The following is a 19,807-nucleotide window of genomic DNA, read 5'->3' on the forward strand; positions in this document are numbered from 1 at the left end:
GTCCTAAGCGCTGATGATTCTTTATCCTCCAAGCACCAACCCTTATTTGTCTGACGTTCTGTCGGACAGCCTACCCTCAGATATGGCATGGCATTCTAAGTTCAACACCTCCAAAACAAAACTCATCATCTGACTCCACAAAACTTCCTCCTTGTGCTTGGCTGCCAGGTGTTATGCTTTTGCCTACTATCCGCATGCCCATCATCATTTAATCAGTTGTCAAATAGTATCTCTGTACCTGCTTGACACCACTTGCAGTTGTCTCTTCCTTTTCTTCCCCGTTACCATGTTGTAGTTTACATGCTCATCATCTTGCCCCTGGTACCTTGAAACATTCTCTGGAGTCTTCTGCTGCCCTATGCCACTCTTATTTACTCTCTAAATAGCATTTATAGTATGTATGTCAAATAACGCACAGCCTGTTGTGCAACTTTTCAGCCTCAATAGTCGCATGAGCCAACTCTAAGAAATCTCTCATCTATCTATCTATCTATCTGTCGATCGATCAATCTATAATCTCTCTATCCCTCCATCTTTCTATTTATATCCTACTGGTTCCATCTCTCCAAAGGACCATTACTAACACAGATTTTGTTACCAGGAGTCGTACTAGAGGAACAGAATTTTCTCTTTTTTTGAGATGGAGTTTCGCTCTTCTTGCCCAGGCTGGAGGGCAATGGCACGATCTCGGCTCACTGTAACCTCCACCTTCCAGGTTCAAGCGATTCTCCTGCCTCAGCCTCCCAACTAGCTGCGATTACAGACTGCACCACTACACCTGGCTAATTTTGTATTTTTAGTGGAGATGGGGTTTCTCCATGTTGGTCAGGCTGGTCTCAATCTCCCGACCTCAGGTGATCCACCTGCCTAAGCCTCCCAAAGCGCTGTGATTACAGGCGTGAGCCACCATGCCCGGTGGAAGAACATAATTTTAAGGAAAAGTTTCCCTAATTGGTTCTGGGGTTTCTGGAAGTGGCTCTTTAATTTGATTAGACCTAAAAATGCTAGGGACTCTACTTCTAGTAGTACAGAGGGCACTGATAGTCCATGGCCTCTTTTAGAGATATGCAAAATAAATGCATTTGATACTCATAATTTACTACTTATAAGAGGCAAAGAATTGAATGGCTCTATACTTAATATTCTCAAAACATTTGTGGAAAACCAAGGAATATAATTGTGTCTGGAATTGGTTCCTTCCTGTGGGTTCTTGGTCTTGCTGACTTCAAGCATGAAGCTGCAGTGAGTGTTACAGAGACGGAGTCACCCTCTGTCACCCAGACTGGAGTGCAGTGGCCAAATCTCAGCTCACTGCAAGCTCCACTTTCTGGGTTTACACCATTCTCCTGCCTCAGCCTCCCGAGTAGCTGGGACTACAGGCGCCGGCCACCACACCCAGCTAGTTTTTTGTATTTTTTAGTAGAGATGACGTTTCACCATCTTTGCCAAGATGGTCTCCATCTCCTGACCTCGTGATCTGCCCGTCTTGGCCTCCCAAAGTGCTGAGATTACAGGCTTGACCCACCGCACCTGGCCTGTTACACTCCTTAAAGATGCTGTGTCCAGAGTTTGTTCCTTCAAATGTTCAGATATGTCAGGCGTTTCTTCTTTCTGGTGGGTTTATGGTCTTGCTGAATGAAGCCACAGGCCTTCACAGTGAGCGTTACAGTTCTTAAAAATGGTGCATCCGGAGTTGTTCATTCCTCCCAGTGGGTTCACAGTCACACTGGTTTCAGGAGTGAAGCTGCAGACCTTTGCAGTGAGTGTTACAGATTATAAAGTAGTGCAGACCCAAAAGAGTGAGCAGCAGCAAGATTTATTGCACAGAGCCAAAGAACAAAGCTTCCCAAGCAAGCAAGGTGACGGAGCAGGAGTGGATTGCCACTGCCAGCTCAAGTGGCCAACTTTTATTCCCTTATTTGGCCCCACCCACATCCTGCTGATTGGTCCATTTTACAGAGCACTGATTGGTCCATTTTACAGAGTGCTGATTGGTGCATTTTTACAGAGTGCTGATTGGTGTGTTTACAAACCTTTTCCTAGACACAGAGCACTGATTGGTGCATTTACAATCCTTCAGCTAGACAGAAAAGTTCTCCAAGTCCCCACCTGACCCAGAAGCCCAGCCAGCTTCACCTCTCATAATGATGTTGGTTGGTTACTCTTGGTGTCACTGGATAGAGTGATGAAGGAAATGGATGATCTCCAGGATTGGATTTCCTGGCTCCCAGTTCACATAAGTGACTTAAGAGTTTCTAGGTGTGTCCCGAGTCAGAATCGTCTCTGCTGTAACTACAGGTCTGAAATTGCCAAAAATAAAACACAAACCCTCATCATATGACTGGCTGAATTGCAAGGAAAGCTGAACTCTCAGCCTCACAGACTATCTACTGTTAAAGTGGGGGCATTGATTAGGAGACAGTGGAGTTCTGCAAATTGTGATGAAGACGTGTGGGAAGACCCTGATGAACCTGATGAGTCTCACTGGTCAGAAGTGACCTCCCCATTTCTACTCCCACCCTCAGAGGCAGCAGTGTCCGCACACACAGTGGTATCAACCTTTCTGCTCCCTCTGAGGGGTTTAACCAGAAATAGTAATGGCTTCCCCTGAGGCAGTAGCCATACAAGATAATGCTGATTCTCCTCAGGACCCAACCCCACCACACTTTTTTGCTTCTAGAACTGTAACTAGAGTTTCAGTTACAAGTAGATGTAACAAGTTTCATCAGGACCCTAAAGGCGAAATACTAAGTGTGAGTCAGGAGGAGGTGTGCTACACACCAAAAGGGCTACTTGAGTTTTCTAATTTTTAAAGCAGAAATATGGAGAACACGTGTGGGAATGGATATTAAGCTTAGGTGTGGGATAATGGTGGAGGGAACCCACAGTTGGATCAGGCTGAAATTTATTAATATGGACCCACTAAGCAGAGATTCTGCATTTAATGTTGCAGCTCAGGAATAAGAATGGTGCTAACAGTTTCTTTGGCGGAAACATGAATCAAAAGACGTCCCATCAACAGCAAGTTCGAAATGGCTGATGGCCTGTGGTTTACCGTAGAGGAAGGGATTCAAAGCTTGATAATGCTAGAGTGAATTTGCCACGTGAAACCTCACCCACACTAGGAGGGCCCAGAAGACATGCCTTTCACCAATACCTTGAGAAATGAATTTGTAAAGAGAGCCCCCAAATCCCTGAAGAGCTCTGTGACTGCTCTTCTCTGTAAACCATACCTTACAGTGGGAACCACAGTCACTTAATTGAAAAACATAAATGCAATGGTAATCATTAGATGCTAAGATGGTAGGTCCCAAGTGCTGGCATTCAATGGTCAAAGGCAGTGTAGGGGTAGTTACTGTAAAAACAACAGAGGCAAGGCAACAATTGCCACCCTACCTACCTTTCTCTCTCTTAGATGGGCAGAAATGACTCATGTAGTTCCTTTTATAAAGAATCCATGATCCCACTTCACTCTACCATCACAACCTAGTCACCCCCTCATTAGGCCCCATCTCCCAACACTGTTGCATTGGAGATTAAGTTTCCAACATATGCTTTTGGAGGGACATTCAAACCTTAGCTCAGACGTAATGGAATTACTGCATATCTGTCATGGGCCGAGTAATTTAAGCTTGGAAAACTCCCCAAAACACTACAATTCCTATTTAGTGTTGTGAAGCTCACAATCTTGTGAGAAAATGATGGTATCGGCCGGGCGCGGTGGCTCAAGCCTGTAATCCCAGCACTTTGGGAGGCCGAGACGGGTGGATCACGAGGTCAGGAGATCGAGACCATCCTGGCTAACATGGTGAAACCCCGTCTCTACTAAAAATACAAAAAAAAACTAGCCGGGCGAGGTGGCAGGCGCCTGTAGTCCCAGCTACTAGGGAGGCTGAGGCAGGAGAATGGCATAAACCCAGGAGGCGGAGCTTGCAGTGAGCTGAGATCCGGCCACTGCACTCCAGTCCGGGCGACAGAGCGAGACTCCGCCTCAAAAAAAAAAAAAAAAAAAAAGAAAATGATGGTATCACAGAACGTTAGAGCTGGAAGAGACTTTTGAACTTTAATCCAATCCATCATTTTACAGAAGAGGAAACACAGTAGAGGACACACTCTGAAGGCAAGTTGTAGTAGAACTGGACTAGAACCTAAATTCCCTGGTAGGAACACTAGAACACACACACACACTTGTGCCTGCACACACAGAGTAAGAGATTGCAGTAAGTGCCTGCAGCCTTACTGGTCAGCCAGTAAATGAAACCCTATTTAAAAACTGGGAAATGCAGCTGGGTGCAGTGGCTCACGCCTGTAATCCCAGCACATCAGGAGGCTGAGGCAGGTAGATTTCTTGAGGTCAGGAGTTCGGGACCAGCCTGGCCAACATGGTGAAACCCCATCTCTACTAAAAATACAAAACTTAGCTGGGTGTGGTGTTGCCTGTCTGTGGTCCCAGCTCTTCGGGAGACTGAGACAGGAGAATTGCTTGAACACAGGAAGTGGAGGCTGTGATGAGCTGAGATTGCACTCCAGCCTGGGTGACAGAGTGAGACTTTGCCTCAAAATAAATAAATAAATAAAATTTTAAAAACTGGGAAATATTAGTGAAGTGATTGAGATCAATGTGCAGCCTTGGATAAGTAACTTAAATTCTTTGTGCCTCTGTTTCCTCACTTATAAAATAGGGATGAAAATGGCTACCTTTCAGGGTGTTCTGGGAAAGATCAATGATGTATGTAAAACACCTTATCAGCTAGGGATGCTTTTGGCTGCAAGGAACACAAAATCCAATTGATAGTGTTCTAAACAAATAAGGGTTGATTTTTGTCCTATTAAGAGCATTGAGGGGCCGGGCACGGTGGCTTACGCCTGTAACCCCAGCACTTTGGGAGGCCGAGGCAGGTGGATCACGAGGTCAGGAGATAGAGATCATCCTGGCTAACGCAGTGAAACCCCGTCTCTACCAAAAATACTGAAAGTTTCTTGGCCTTTCCTTTATGCTTGTGGCTTCGTGATGTCCAAATAATGTGAACGTTGCAGATGTCATGTTTGCATTCACAGTAGGAATAAGAGGAAATGAAGGAAGACTCTCCTAGGTACATCTGTCCCTTGTCCTGGGGACAATAGTTTCACCTAGACATGCCCCAGAAGGATTCTGCTTATGTCTCATGGACCCAGTGCCATCATGTCATTACCCCTAGCAAGATGAAAAGCTATAGGAAGCTAAATGTTTGGCTGTTAAGCCTCCACCGTGGGGATGGCAAGGGAAAGGGGGTTGGGAATAGCTTTTTAGTAGCCAATGAATGGGACCTGCCATAAGAAACTATCATATAAGAGGCCTATTAAAGGGCAGTTTTTGGAATTTTAAGTAAACCTTTGAAGCTTGCCATGAACCTCTCCAGGCATTTTGACCTTCAACAATGGACTTTCATTACAAAGAGTTAACAAGAAAGCATGAGCTGGTTTTGGTGTGCAGTTTGTAGCTTCATCTCATCACTTACTTTTCTTTTTTTTTTTTTTGAGACGGAGTCTTGCTCTGCCGCCCAGGCTGGAGTGCAGTGGCCGGATCTCAGCTCACTGCAAGCTCCGCCTCCCGGGTTCACGCCATTCTCCTGTCTCAGCCTCCCGAGTAGCTGGGACTACAGGCGCCCGCCACCTCGCCCGGCTAGTTTTTTGTATTTTTTAGTAGAGACGGGGTTTCACCGTATTAGCCAGGATGGTCTCGATCTCCTGACCTCGTGATCCGCCCGTCTCGGCCTCCCAAAGTGCTGGGATTACAGGCTTGAGCCACCGCGCCCGGCCTCATCACTTATTTTTCACATTTTATGGATTTCTTGAAATTGCCCCGGGATTATGGGAATTTGGTGACTCAGGTCATGAACTCCATTATTTTGGCTTTAGCCTTCAAGGTAAAGATCTGATATTAAGCTGGTCTTTATATCTATTTTTAAGATCTTGGATTTGGAGGTAAAGGCGATTGGATGAAACCCCCAAACGCATTCAAGGTTGTGAAATAATGAAAATGTAAGTGGAGGCATGAAGATTCAATGTGTTCTTTATCATCCTTCGCAGCTTAAGTAAAATCACTGACTATTCTCCGAGTCAAAAATAATTCAGGATTTAATTGGCAAAGGTATTTTAAGGTTCTGTCTTTTTCTATTTTTCTCCTGCCTTGGTAAAGCTATGAGTTATGTTGTAAGCACTGAGCATCTTGAAATAGTAGTTACTAAGACAACGTATTAAATTAAGAATTAATTGGATTTTTAAAAATTCTCCTGTGTGTACATACAAACATATTGGTATTATGGTTCTCATTTTACCTTGGCGCAATATCCTCCTAAAGAGAAGCCCATATATTCTTTGGATTCTGAAAATTATCATTTTCACACCTCCATAAGCAAATAGAATCCTTTTAACATATAAAGGATCTCTTTCCTAGGGAAAAGTTACTTATTACATACTTGTTAGTAGGTCTCCAGGCTGGCTTCCACTAAATTTTAATAAATCATTGCGTTTTCCGTAAGTTGATTCCCCAGTTCCCATGATTATTTGCCGATAATGTCCAGGCGTGTTTTCCGTGTGCTTTCCTTAATTCATCGTGAGCACGAGATTCCTCTAAAGTGGTAAATTATGCATCTCAAATCTGAGCTCTGTAAACGCTGGCAGGTGCTACTGGTGATATGAACTAAGTAGTCCAGTATATTGTTGCAGTTGTCTATGGAAACAAATGTAAGCTTTCCTGTCAATGCAGAAGGTTAGGATCAGAAGGCATCTTAAAGAGCACAAAACACATCCTATTTATGTTACAAAGAATCAAAGCACAGATTTTTGTGGGATCTTTGTGTTGTTTTTTGTTTGTTTGGGGGAACGAGGTCTCGCTCCGTCACCCAGGCTGGCGTGTATGACCTCAGCTCATTGCAGTCTCAACCTCCCCGGCTCAAGCAATGCTCCTAACTCAGCCTCCCGAGTAGCTGGGACTACAGGCACAGGCTACTACACCTGACTAATTTTTGTACCTTTTGTAGACATGGAGTTTCCCCATGTTGCCCAGGCTGGTCTTGAACTCCTGGAGTCAAGCAGTCGCCCACCTTGGCCTCCCAAAGTGCTGGGATTACTGGCACGAGCTACTAGACGCCCAGCCTGCATATCTTTCAATAGAGTTAGTATGGCAATATGCTTCTTTCATAGCCTTCATTCCCTACCTCTGCTGGATGTGGGGCACTATGCTAGATCTTGGGGATACAAAAGGGACTCAGATACGACCTTTCCCTAAAAAGCTCACGATATTAGGAACCTGCAAGAGGAATGAGAAAGGTGAAGGGCCCTGCTTTACATAGATGTCATCTCTGCCCCTCTAAGAGACAGAAAGGTAGGAAGGGTGATGTGTTAAATTAAATGAAGCCTCTTCTCTTGTTCATTCTGTCTTCTCTAAGCAATCTCTAGCAGAAGGCAAAGTGATAGCTTTATGTTCAGAAGACTGAGAAAACAAATTTTGACTCAGCTGTTTAGCCCTTTGCATCTCAATTTCTTTACCTGTAAATAAGGATGATAGTAATACCCATCCTCTAGAATCATGACAATGTACATAGTAAAATAGATCCCCTAACCATCTGCATTTAAGTCTCCAGGTGGACTTCAGTGCATTTGATTTTCCTTATGTTTATCCAGCCTACTTATTCTCCCTCAAACAATTTGCCCTTCAAGGCTAAGATACAACTTCCATCAACACCCTTCCTCTTGTGCCTCTCAGATCTGGTGGCTTCCAGGGCTGCTGGCAACACAAACCCCTTAGAAATCACAAGAGTGAAGCATAGGTTAGGGGTGTGGGGTTGGGGTGGCTCAGTAGGGTGTGTGGAGTAGGGAAATGGAAGGAAGGTTGTAGCTGCAATCATTGCAGGCTCCTCAGCTGTGATTGGGGTGTGGCTGCCAGCTCTTCTGTCTCTAAAACAGACGATGAATATAGAGAGCCTTCAGCCTCAGCACTCGGGGTTTCCACTCCATCCTCACTTCTCATCTCCCACCACGAGGGCACCAACCAGGGCTTCTTTAGCATGGTTTAGGCAAGTGCCATGCCCTCCACTTAGAATAACTGGGCACTTCATAATTCTTATTATTGTAAATCATGATGATATTCTTCATTTTAGAAAGAATACATGTTATTTTTAATCAGAATAAGAAAAATATTGAAATACATTTTTTATTATTTTGAAGCTTCGCCATCTTTTAAATGCAAGCATGTCAGTGAATTGTTGAAATAAGTTTTGAAATTTTTTGTTTTTTTTGAGACAAAATCTCACTCTGTCACCAGGCTGGAATGCAGTGGCGCAATCTTGGCTCACTGCAACCTCCACCTCCCAGGTTCAAGCGATTCTCCTGCCTCAGCCTCCTGAGTAGCTAGGACTACAGGTGCATGCCACCACACCCAGCTAATTTTTTATATTTTTCGTAGAGACAGGGTTTCACAGTGTTGGCCAGGATGTTCTTGATCTCTTGACCTCGTGATCCACCTGCCTTGACCTCCCAAAGTGCTGGGATTACAGGTGTGAGTCACCACTCCTGGCTGAATTTTTTTTTTTTTTTTTTTTTAGCTTAGTGCGTGGTGCCTGCCTGTAGTCCTAGCTACTTGGGAGGCTGAGGCAGGAGGACCGCTTAAGCCCAGAAGTTCGAGGCTATAATGAACTACGTTCATGCCACTGTACTCTAGACTGGACAAAAAGTGAGACCTTGTCTCTAAAAATAAAACATAAAAATAAATAAAGAAAAAATTCACAAAATAGCAAAAAATTTTGAGTTTAATGATTTGCTAAAATTAAATCAACGAATACCAGTATTTCATCACCACTGTCTCATGAAAACTGGGGTTTTTTTTGGCTTAAGCTTTTAAGCATCACAATAATAATAGTTGTATTCAAAAAATTCATTTGCATCATTTCAGATATGTTGGATATATATAGTGTGTATTTAGTATGATATTATTTTTAATACCCATAAAGTTTGGAAACAGTGAATAAATATTGTCAAGGACATTTTTGATCTGTAATCATAATAAATTAATACTAGTGCTATATGCTTTCTGGCCATTGTGAAATACAAAAATAAATGCCCTCAAATTGTTGACAGTCTAGGTGGGGAAACAACTCTTTCATTGCTGCAAGAAACTGACCTCATTGTCCTGCTAGTAACTACTGAATGTGGTCCAAGATTTCTTTTTTTTTAAGATGGAGTCTCACTCTGTTGCCCAGGCTGGAGTCCAGTGGTGGGATCTCAGCTCACTGCAATCTCTGCCTCCCGAGTTCAAGCCATTCTCTTGTCTCAGCTTCCCAAGTAGCTGGGACTACAGGTGTGTGCCACCACACCTGGCTAAATTTTTGTATTTTTGGTAGAGATGGGGTTTCACCATGTTAGCCAGGATGGTCTTAATCTCCTGACCTTGTGATCCACCTGCCTCAGCTTCCCAAAGTGCTGGGATTATAGGCGTAAGCCACCGTGACTGGCCGGTCCACGATTTTTTTTTTAAAGACATCTTGGCCTGGCACAGTGGCTCATGGCTCTAATCTCAGCACTTTGAGAGGCCGAGGCAGGAGGATTGCTCGAGGCCAGGAGTTTGAGACCAGCCGGGGCAACATAGAGAGACCCAGTCTCTAAAAAAAATTTTAAAATTAGTCAGGCGTGCTGGCACGCACCTATGGCCCCAGCGACTCAGAAGGCTGAAGAGGGAGGATCGCTTTAGCCTGGAAGGTCAAAGCTGCAGTAAGCTATGATCACACCAGTGCACTCTAGCCTGGGTGACAGAGTGAGACTTGTCTCAAAAAAAAAAAGATACCTGAACTCACAAATCAACTCCATTGTGGAGTGGTCAAATTATAGAAAAAACGGTTGCATACTTACCACTAGTTCTGTGGTCTTTGTCTGTCTCTGGTGCTCCACCATATACCACCTTCTCAAGGATAAATGTGCACTGCTGAGACTTTGTCCTGCTCACACACTGAGACATAGAATAGAGGAAATTATTCACATGGGTCAGCCATTTGGGGCTTTTAAATCATCAGATTATTCACCTATAGAAAATTTTACCCTGAAATACCTAAATATCTGCCTTGGTTCTTTCATTCATTTTATAAGTGTACCCACAGGGGAAGATTGAGTCATAGTGAAAAGAATGTTTGTTTATCTACTTATGTGGTACACTAAAACAGGGAATCATCTTTATCCAAATCTGAGTTGCTTGGCAACTGAATCAGTTTTCCATTTCTAGTTAACCAGCTGTGAATGGAGCCTTACAGAGTCCAAGAATCACACTAATACTCACGTATTCATGGGAGGCCTAGGACCAAGGTCAGTAACTGAGCTACAATCTCGATAGAATCTATATTTCATGCATTTATAAAGTCATAGGCTCCCAGATGTGAAAGAGGTCTTAAATGTATTCGAAAAGGCCTTACTTTTTTTTTGAGACAGAGTCTTGCTCTGTGGCCCAGGCTGGAGTGCAGTGGCACGATCTTGGCTCTCTACAACCTCTGCCTCCCAAGTTCAAGTGATTCTCCTGTCTCAGCCTCCTGAGTAGCTGAGATTACAGGCGCCTACCACCACGCCTGGCTAATTTTTGTATTTTTAGTAGAGACGGGTTTTCACCATGTTGGGCAGGCTGGTCTCGAACTCCTGACCTCGTGATCTGCCTGCCTCGGCCTCCCAAAGTGCTGGGATTACAGGCGTGAGCCGCCATGCCTGGCCAGAAGAGGCCTTACATATTAATCTAAGTGCCATCCTGTAGTTAACTTTACTGTGGAGTTACAGGCCAACCTCTGCATGGACATCTGCCAAGTTTAGTTCTAGCATACTCTAGTTTTAATAGATGATGAGGTTTCAAACTACTAACCATGTGCCCATTTCAACATTTTTTTGTTTTTTGTTTTAAAAGGACATGCATTATATGTTTTCAATGAAGAGAATCACTATTGCTTATTCCATCTTTGGACACTTTTTACTCATAAAAATTACTCCTTATAAAATGAGACAAAATCTGTCTATTAATTCTCCCAGACAATCATAATTTATTTGTTGATGCCTTATAGATCAAATGTAATACCTTTCCCATAAGACAGCCCAGCAACGTGTTATCCTAATCTAAGTTTTTCCTTCAAGCTAAATTTTCCCAGTTTCTTCAATGAAACCTCACACATAGTGTCAAGTCCCTTCACTACTCTGATCAGACATCTCTCAACTCAAATTCATTTTTGCGTATTGTTTTTGAACCAGGACTCTGGAAGTAGAATGCAACCTTTCAGAAATGACAGAGTGAATTGGGACCATGCACTAACTTGAATTATACCATTGTCTTGTGAATTCAATTTAAGATTGCATGACCTGCTTGATACAAACAGTCTCTAAAGTTGATAGGTACTGGGTTTACTGAAGACGAAAAACCTCAGTCACTGAAACATAGTCTCCTTCACCATGTTCATACGCTTTCGGAATTTTTTGGACCCAAAACAAGGCCTTAAATTTATCCTGCTAAATTTCATTCTATTCAATTCTGTCCCTCATGTCAATATATCAAAATCTCTAGATTCTTTCCTACCTATATCCTTTCTTTCAGCTCAGTGTCTTGCAAATATATGATGTGCCACACCTTTTATACCTTTACCCAAGTAGATGACAAAAAATATTAAGTAGATAACAAGGATAGAGTCTTATGCTGTCTTGAAACTCACTGCTAACGATCCATTAATCTACCCCTTGATTATTGCCACTAAAGCAGTTGCTAATCCTTACCTCTAGCCCATACTCTATCTTCATGAGGAACAAACCATGAAGAACCTTACCAAATACCTCACAGGAGCCAGAAAAAGAGAGATAAAATATGTTGGCTACCTCCTGCATTCAGTTATCTTTATATCACCTCATTTAATGAATTTGTGTTTTTTTAAAGAAAGATTTAGTGAGTAGCTACTATATGTCAGATGCTATTCTAGGCTCTGGGTATATGCAGCAAAACTTCTTTGTTTTTTTTTTTTTGGTATTATCATACATTCAAGTATTATCATCCTTATTTTGTAGAGTAAGAAAATGAGACTCAGAAATGTGAACTACCTCACAAAGTGAATACATACTGTAACAGCACCAGAGCCAGGATCCAAACTTAACCATGTAAATTTCTTTTTCACTGATGGATTTAATCTCTGAAGTGCACACCCACTGTAGCTACCTAATCCTCAGTCACTTCAGTTTTTCAACTTTTGCCTTCTATGCATAATAACTTTTCTTTCTTTCTTTTTTTTTTTTCGTTTTTTTTTTTGTTTGTTTGTTTTTGTTTGAGACAGAGTCTTGCTCTGTCACCCAGGCTGGAGTGCAGTGGCGTGATCTCAGCTCACTGCAACCTCCAACTACTGAGTTCAAGCGATTCTCCTGCCTCAGCCTCCCAAGTAGCTGAGACTACAGGCATGTGCCACTGCGCTCAGCTAATTTTTGTATTTTTAATAGAGACAGGGTTTCACCATGTTGGCCAGGCTGGGTCTCAAACTCCTGACCTTGTGATCCGCCCGCCTCAGCCTCCCAAAGTGCTGGGATTACAGGCATGAGCCACTGCGTTCGGCCCAATTTTTTCTTTATTATAATCTCTGTCCATAAAGTTTGTATCTTAACTCTAAGTAGTGAATAATGATGGGAATTATACGCATCACAGTAAATTGACAGGAAAAATATTTAGGACAACCGGGCTACTGGTTTATAAGAAATCACTAGTCTTCTGTGTTTTCCTTGATGCAACTCACTTTCTGGTTCTATTGTTATCCCCTTACCATGCATCCACCTCCCTTAAAATGAACAAAATCTCCCAAATTTTCAAGTCTCTTTGTTCCTCTCAGAAACAATCATAGAAGATTGGTAAGGTGAAGCATATTCAATTTCATATCTATAAGTAATAAAATGTGCCTTAATTATAGTGAGTTGTTGTCCATATCATAACCCAAAGTCATGCCTTGGAGAAGAGGATGAAGGCTGAAGATTTCCAGGGCTAGCTTTCAGTTCCCAAAGAAACACTAAAGTTGTGTTTAATGCAAAAGATACCAGCAAAGCAGTTCAGAATCTCATATATCTCTTTATTCTTTTTTAAAAACATTTTTGAGACAGGATCTCACTCTGTTGCCCAGGCTGGAGTGCAGTGGTGTGATCATGACTCACTGCAGCTTCGAACTCCTGGGCTCAAGTGATCTGCCCACCTCAGCCTCCCTGGGACTGCAGGCACATGCCACCACGTCCAGTTAATTTTATTTATTTATATTTTTTGTAGAGATGGTGGTCTAACTAGGTTGTTCAGGCTGTTCTCACACTCCTGATCTCAAGCAATCCTCCTGCCTCAGCCTCCCAAAGTGCTGGGATTACAGGTGTGAGCCACCATGTGTGGCCTTATTTGTCTTTGTTCTTTTAGGTGACAAAATTAAGTTTATGTCCTTCATCTTTCTCAATTACTCTTTTTTCCCTAACAAAAATCATAATTAACTAGATTTTTTTTTTTTGAGACAGTCTTGCTCTGTCACCAGGCTGGAGTGCAGTGGCGTGATCTCAGCTCACTGCAACATCTGCATCCCAGGTTCAAGCAATTTTCCTGCCTCAGTCCCCCAAGTAGCTGGGACTGCAGGCACGTACCACCACGCCCAGCTAATGTTTGTATTTTTAGTAGAGATGGGGTTTCACCATGTTGGCCAGGATGGTCTCAGTCTCTTGACCTTGTGATCCGCCCGGCTTGGCCTCCCAAAGTGCTGGGATTACAGACTTAAGCCACCACGCTCAGCCTAACTAGATTTTTTTAAAGTAACTGAAAATTGGGTCAATTTTTTTTAGTAAAAGTAAGAGGCATAACAAAAAGGAAGCCTCCTGAATTTCCAAGTCTCTTTGTGCCTCTCAGAAACAGTTGTAGATAATAGTTACCTGCATGCTCTTCCAGACCTAATTCTCTATGCACATATGTATATATATGTGTATATTTTTTGGACATCTTTCCATATTAGACAGGGCAACTTGTCACATTCTTTTGAATACGTGCATTATATACTCCTGTACAAATGTAGTACTATATTTGATTTAACCAGATTCTTACTGATGGATATTTGGCTCTTTTCCAAATCTTCACAATGAAAAGCTATTATTTTAACTTAACTGATCAATTCAAAGTATACTTATAAGACATATACTAAATGCCAAGCTGTGTTCTAAGCACTTTATAAAAGTGCGCTCATTTAATCTCTAAAATAATCCATTGAGGTAGGTTCTAATATTATCATCCCTGTTACACAGATGAGAACACCGAGGATGGAGTGAATAACTTGTCACCGGTCACACTCCTAGTAAAAGACAGTCAGGTAGGCTGGGTGCTGTGGCTCAAGCCTGTAATCCCAGCACTTTGGGAGGCCAAGACGGGCGGATCACAAGGTCAGGAGATTGAGACCATCCTGGCTAACACGGTGAAACCCTATCTCTACTAAAAAATACAAAAAAAACTAGCCGGGCGAGGTGGCGGGCGCCTGTAGTCCCAGCTACTCAGGAGGCTGAGGCAGGAGAATGGCGTAAACCTGGGAGGCGGAGCTTGCGGTGAGCTGAGATCCGGCCACTGCACTCCAGCCTGGGCAACACAGCCAGACTCCATCTCAAAAAAAAAGGCAGTCAGAATTCAACCTTGTTCTGGCTCAGCACTCCATGCCAAACTTTAGTAGGCTTTCATACCTCTCTGTTGCTGCAACACAATTGTCTATTCCCGAAGTAGATCAGTTGCTAGGCATAAGGAATGAAAGATGCTTTTAGTAGCCAACATTAGCAATGCTGTGAAAAAAACTAGAAAAGAAGATTTAAAAATTGACAGAATGGATCAAGACAGCTACTCCCATTCCATCCTACCACACCCATTCCAGCAACCTCTGCAAAGATTTTTAAAAGGTAGACAGACCAAATTCCCCTGCAAATGTGATAAATTTCCCTGCAAACATGAAATCGCTTCTACCAGACACATGGAGGGAGTGGAGGTGGCAGCTCAAAGAGCTCTGGCTTTTAAATTCTGCAGAAAGACAGTAAGACACGAATGCAATTTTGTACAGAGCTTCACTAGAGTTCATGATTTTAAGTTAAGGGTAAACACATTCTAATTAAGGCCTTTTAAAAGAATTTGTCTCAAGAAACCTTTTTATCAGAGCTATTTTCAGTCTGAAGAGAAACAGTTTTGTTGCTGTGAAGCTCAAAAGCCAAATGCATTAAATTCTTTTTCCCAGATGCAAAGCAATTGGTTCTCTGGTGCCAATTTTTATATTTCTTAAGAATGGTGGCCGGGCGCGGTGGCTCACACCTGTAATCCCAGCACTTTGGGAGGCTGAGGCAGGCAGATCACAAGGTCAGGAGATCGAGACCATCCTGGCTAACACAGTGAAACCCCATCTCTACTGAAAATACAAAAAATTAGCCGGGTGTGGTGGCAGGCGCCTATAGTCCCAGCTACTTGGGAGGCTGAGGCAGGAGAATGGCGTGAACCCGGGAAGTGGAGCTTGCAGTGAGCCCAGATCTCACCACTGTACTCCAACCTGGGCGACAGAGTGAGAGTCCATCTCAAAAAAAAAAAGAAAAAAAAAAAGAATGGCACTGCATGCTGCCAGTGGTAATACTGTTTGAATACTGTTTGAATCTCAATACTGGTAATACTGTTTGAATCTCAAAAGCCTTGAGAACCCTGCCAATATTTTGGGTTTTAAACTTGACAAAGCCCGCCCTCCCATTCCCAAGGGGTAAATATGAAACATAAATTTCAGTTCCTCCGTACATACAATGCTAATTAGCTCAGTGCTCTAATTTTATTTCTGGCCTTTGGTACAGCTGAAGCTTTGCTGGTATATTAGTAACAACATAAATGTCTGCACATTTCTGAGAGTCTGTGTCTCTGAATCACCTTGAGAGAAATAGCTTTGATCAGAGCATAAGAGCTACATTTCAACAATTTCTTTACTGTGTTGATGTTATTGGTGGTAAAAGCAGAATTTGAACTTTAGGATGAAAAAAAATAGAGGATAAATAAAAGAGAGGAAGCTCCTGCAAAGTATATGCAACTCTTAGATTAGGCAGTCCAAAGAGAAAAATTTCAGAAAATTAATGGCTCATTTGGGAGACACAAATTAATTTGATGATCTGATAAAAGAAAAAATAACATTTTCTTAGATTTAGAAGAATTTACATTTTCAGAAATGTCGAAAATCTTTGAAATGTTTCTTGACATTTCGTTTGACAACCCCAGAGGTCAGACCCGCTGAGGGTTCAAAGGCTGTTGGCCTCCCACTTCCATCTGATGGTCCCCATATCTGATATGTCTCTCCCGTCTAGTGTGCTGTCATTATACCACATGAGACACACACTCCAAGAGGGGATTTGAGCTCTCAATAGCCATTTTGTTCTTCTGCTCTTGCAAGTGAAAGATGAATCCTCACATCCAAAAATTAAATATACATCATTGCTGTGTTTGGAATGACATTCCATAAGTCTACATATACATCAGAAATACAAACTAAGAGAATGATAATTACCAAGGCCTGGGAAGAGTGGTGGGATGGAGATGAACAGAGTTTGATTAATGGGTACAAACATACGGTTAGATAGAAATAATAAGTTCCAGTGTTTGACAACACAGTAGGATGACTATAGTTAATAATTCATTGTGTATTTCAAAATAGCTAGAAGAGAAGATGTGAAAATGTGAAGGACCTCTTCAAGGAGAACTACAAACCACTGCTCAACAAAATAAAAGAGGACACAAACAAATGGAAGAACATTCCATGCTCATGGATAGGAAGAATCAATATCATGAAAATGGCCATGCTCCCCAAGGTAATTTATAGATTCAATGCCATCCCCATCAAGCTACCAGTGACTTTCTTCACAGAATTGTAAAAACTACGTTAAAGTTAAGTTCATATGGAACCAAAAAAGAGCCCACATTGCCAAGTCAATCCTAAGCCAAAACAACAAAGCTGGAGGCATCACATTACCTGACTTCAAACTATACTACAAAGCTACAGTAACCAAAATAGCATGGTACTGGTACCGAAACAGAGATATAGACGAATGGAACAGAACAGAGCCCTCAGAAATAATACCACAAATCTACAACCATCTGATCTTTGACAAAATCTGATCTTTGACAAAACCTGACAAAAACAAGAAATGGGGAAAGGATTCCCTATTTAATACATGGTGCTGGGAAAACTGGCTAGCCATATGTAGAAAGCTGAAACTGGATCCCTTCCTTACATTTTATACAAAAATTAATTCAAGTCGGGTTAAAGATTTAAATGTTAGACCTAAAACCATAAAAGCCCTAGAAGAAAACCTAGGCAATACCATTCAGGACATAGGCATGGGCAAGGACTTCATGTCTAAAACAGCAAAAGCAATGGCAACAAAAGCCAAAATTGACAAATGGGATCTAATTAAACTAAAGAGCTTCTGCATATCAAAAGAAACTACCATCAGAGTGAACACGCAACCTACAGAATGGGAGAAAATTTTTGCAATCTACTCATCTGACAAAGGGCTAATATCCAGAATCTACAAAGAACTCAAACAAATTTACAAGAAAAAAACAAACCCATCAAAAAGTGGGCGAACGATATGAACAGACACTTCTCAAAAAAGACATTTATGTACCAACAGACACATGAAAAAGTGCTCATCATCACTTGTCATCAGAGAAATCCAAATCAAAACCACAATAAGATACCATCTCACACCAATTAGAATTGTGATCATTAAAAAGTCAGGAAACGACAGGTGCTGGAGAGGATGTAGAGAAATAGGAACACTTTTACACTGTTGGTGGAACTGTAAACTGTTCAACCATTGTGGAAGGCAGTATTGTGATTCCTCAAGGATCTAGAACTAGAAATACCATTTGACCCAACCATTCCATTACTGGGTATATACCCAAAGGATTATAAATCATGCTGCTATAAAGACACATGCACACGTATGTTTATTGCAGCACTATTCACAATAGCAAAGACGTGGAACCAACCCAAATGTCCATCAATGATAGACTTGATTAAGAAAATGTGGCACATATACACCATGGAATACTAAGCAGCCATAAAAAAGGATGAGTTCATGTCCTTTGTAGGGACATGGATGAAGCTGGAAACCATCATTCTCAGCAAACTATAGCAAGGACAAAAAACCAAACACTGCATGTTCTCACTCATAGGTAGGAATTAAACAATGATCACACTTGGACACAGGAAGGGGAACATCACACACCAGGGCCTGTTGTGGGGTAAGGGGAGGGGGGATGGATAGCATTAGGAGATACACCTAATGTAAATGATGAGTTAATGGGTGCAACACACCAACATGGCACATGTATACATATGTAACAAACCTGCACATTGTGCATATGTACCCTAGAACTTAAAGTATAATAAAAAAAAAAAAAGAGAAGATGTGAAATGTTCTCAACACAAAGAAATGATAAATGTTTGAGGCAAGATATCCTAAATACTCTGATTTGATCATTACACATTGTATGCATGTATCAAAATATCACATTTACCCATAAATATGCACAATTATATATCAATGAAAAATTTTTGGCCGGGCGCGGTGGCTCAAGCCTGTAATCCCAGCACTTTGGGAGGCCGAGACGGGCGGATCACGAGGTCAGGAGATCGAGACCATCCTGGCTAACACGGTGAAACCCCGTCTCTACTAAAAATACAAAAAACTAGCCGGCCGAGGTGGCGGGCGCCTGTAGTCCCAGCTACTCGGGAGGCTGAGGCAGGAGAATGGCGTAAACCCGGGAGGCGGAGCTTGCAGTGAGCTGAGATCCGGCCACTGCGCTCCAGCCTGGGCGACAGAGCGAGACTCCGTCTCAAAAAAAAAAAAAAAAAAAAAAAAAAAAAAAAAAAAAAAAAAAGAAGAAAAATTTTTTTTGCTTGGGGGTAATGGTTCACACCTGTAATCCCAGCACTTTGTGAGCCAAGGTGGGAGGATCGCTTGAGCTCAGGAGTTCGAGACCACTTGGGCAAAATGGTGAAATCCCATCTCTACAAAAAATACAAAAATTAACTGGGTTTGGTGGCGTGTGCCTGTAGTTTCAGTTACTCAAGAGGTTGAAGTGGGAGGATCATGGGTCACCTGAGCCCAGGAGGTCGAGGCTGGAGTTAGCTATGGTGGCGCCACTGCAGTCAAGCCTGGGTGACAGAGCCAGACCCTGTCTTAAAAAAAAGACAAAAAAAGCATTTGTTTTTTCTTGGTTTTATATCATCTATGCAGAAAACATGTGTGAAAGACTTTGAAATATACCAAAAGATTACTGAGTGACTACAATGGAAAACTGTTTTGCTTGTGGTGTGCTCTTGGGTTATCTGGTTCTACGGAGCATGTGTCTTTCATTGTCTTTGAGCTATCTTACAACTCTGCCAGTTACAGATAAAAGATTTTGCAAACATTTTTGTCAATAGACCTGCAAATAAATTCCACCTGGTGGAGACACAATTGATTTATCCACCCTGCAGAAATAGCCAGTTTTGCATCTATTTGCAAATTTATTTCATGGCATATATATCTTCTTTTCAAATTCCCTTTGGAATCAGTTATAAAAAGTCTTAATTTTCATTGAATTGGCCGGGCGCGGTGGCTCAAGCCTGTAATCCCAGCACTTTGGGAGGCCGAGACGGGCGGATCACGAGGTCAGGAGATCGAGACCATCCTGGCTAACACCGTGAAACCTCATCTCTACTAAAAATACAAAAACTAGCCGGGCGAGGTGGCGGGCGCCTGTAGTCCCAGC

The sequence above is a fragment of the Trachypithecus francoisi genome, unplaced genomic scaffold (genome assembly GCF_009764315.1).
Source record: "Trachypithecus francoisi isolate TF-2019V2 unplaced genomic scaffold, Tfra_2.0 Lachesis_group10, whole genome shotgun sequence".
In the NCBI taxonomy this organism is placed as follows: domain Eukaryota; kingdom Metazoa; phylum Chordata; class Mammalia; order Primates; family Cercopithecidae; genus Trachypithecus; species Trachypithecus francoisi.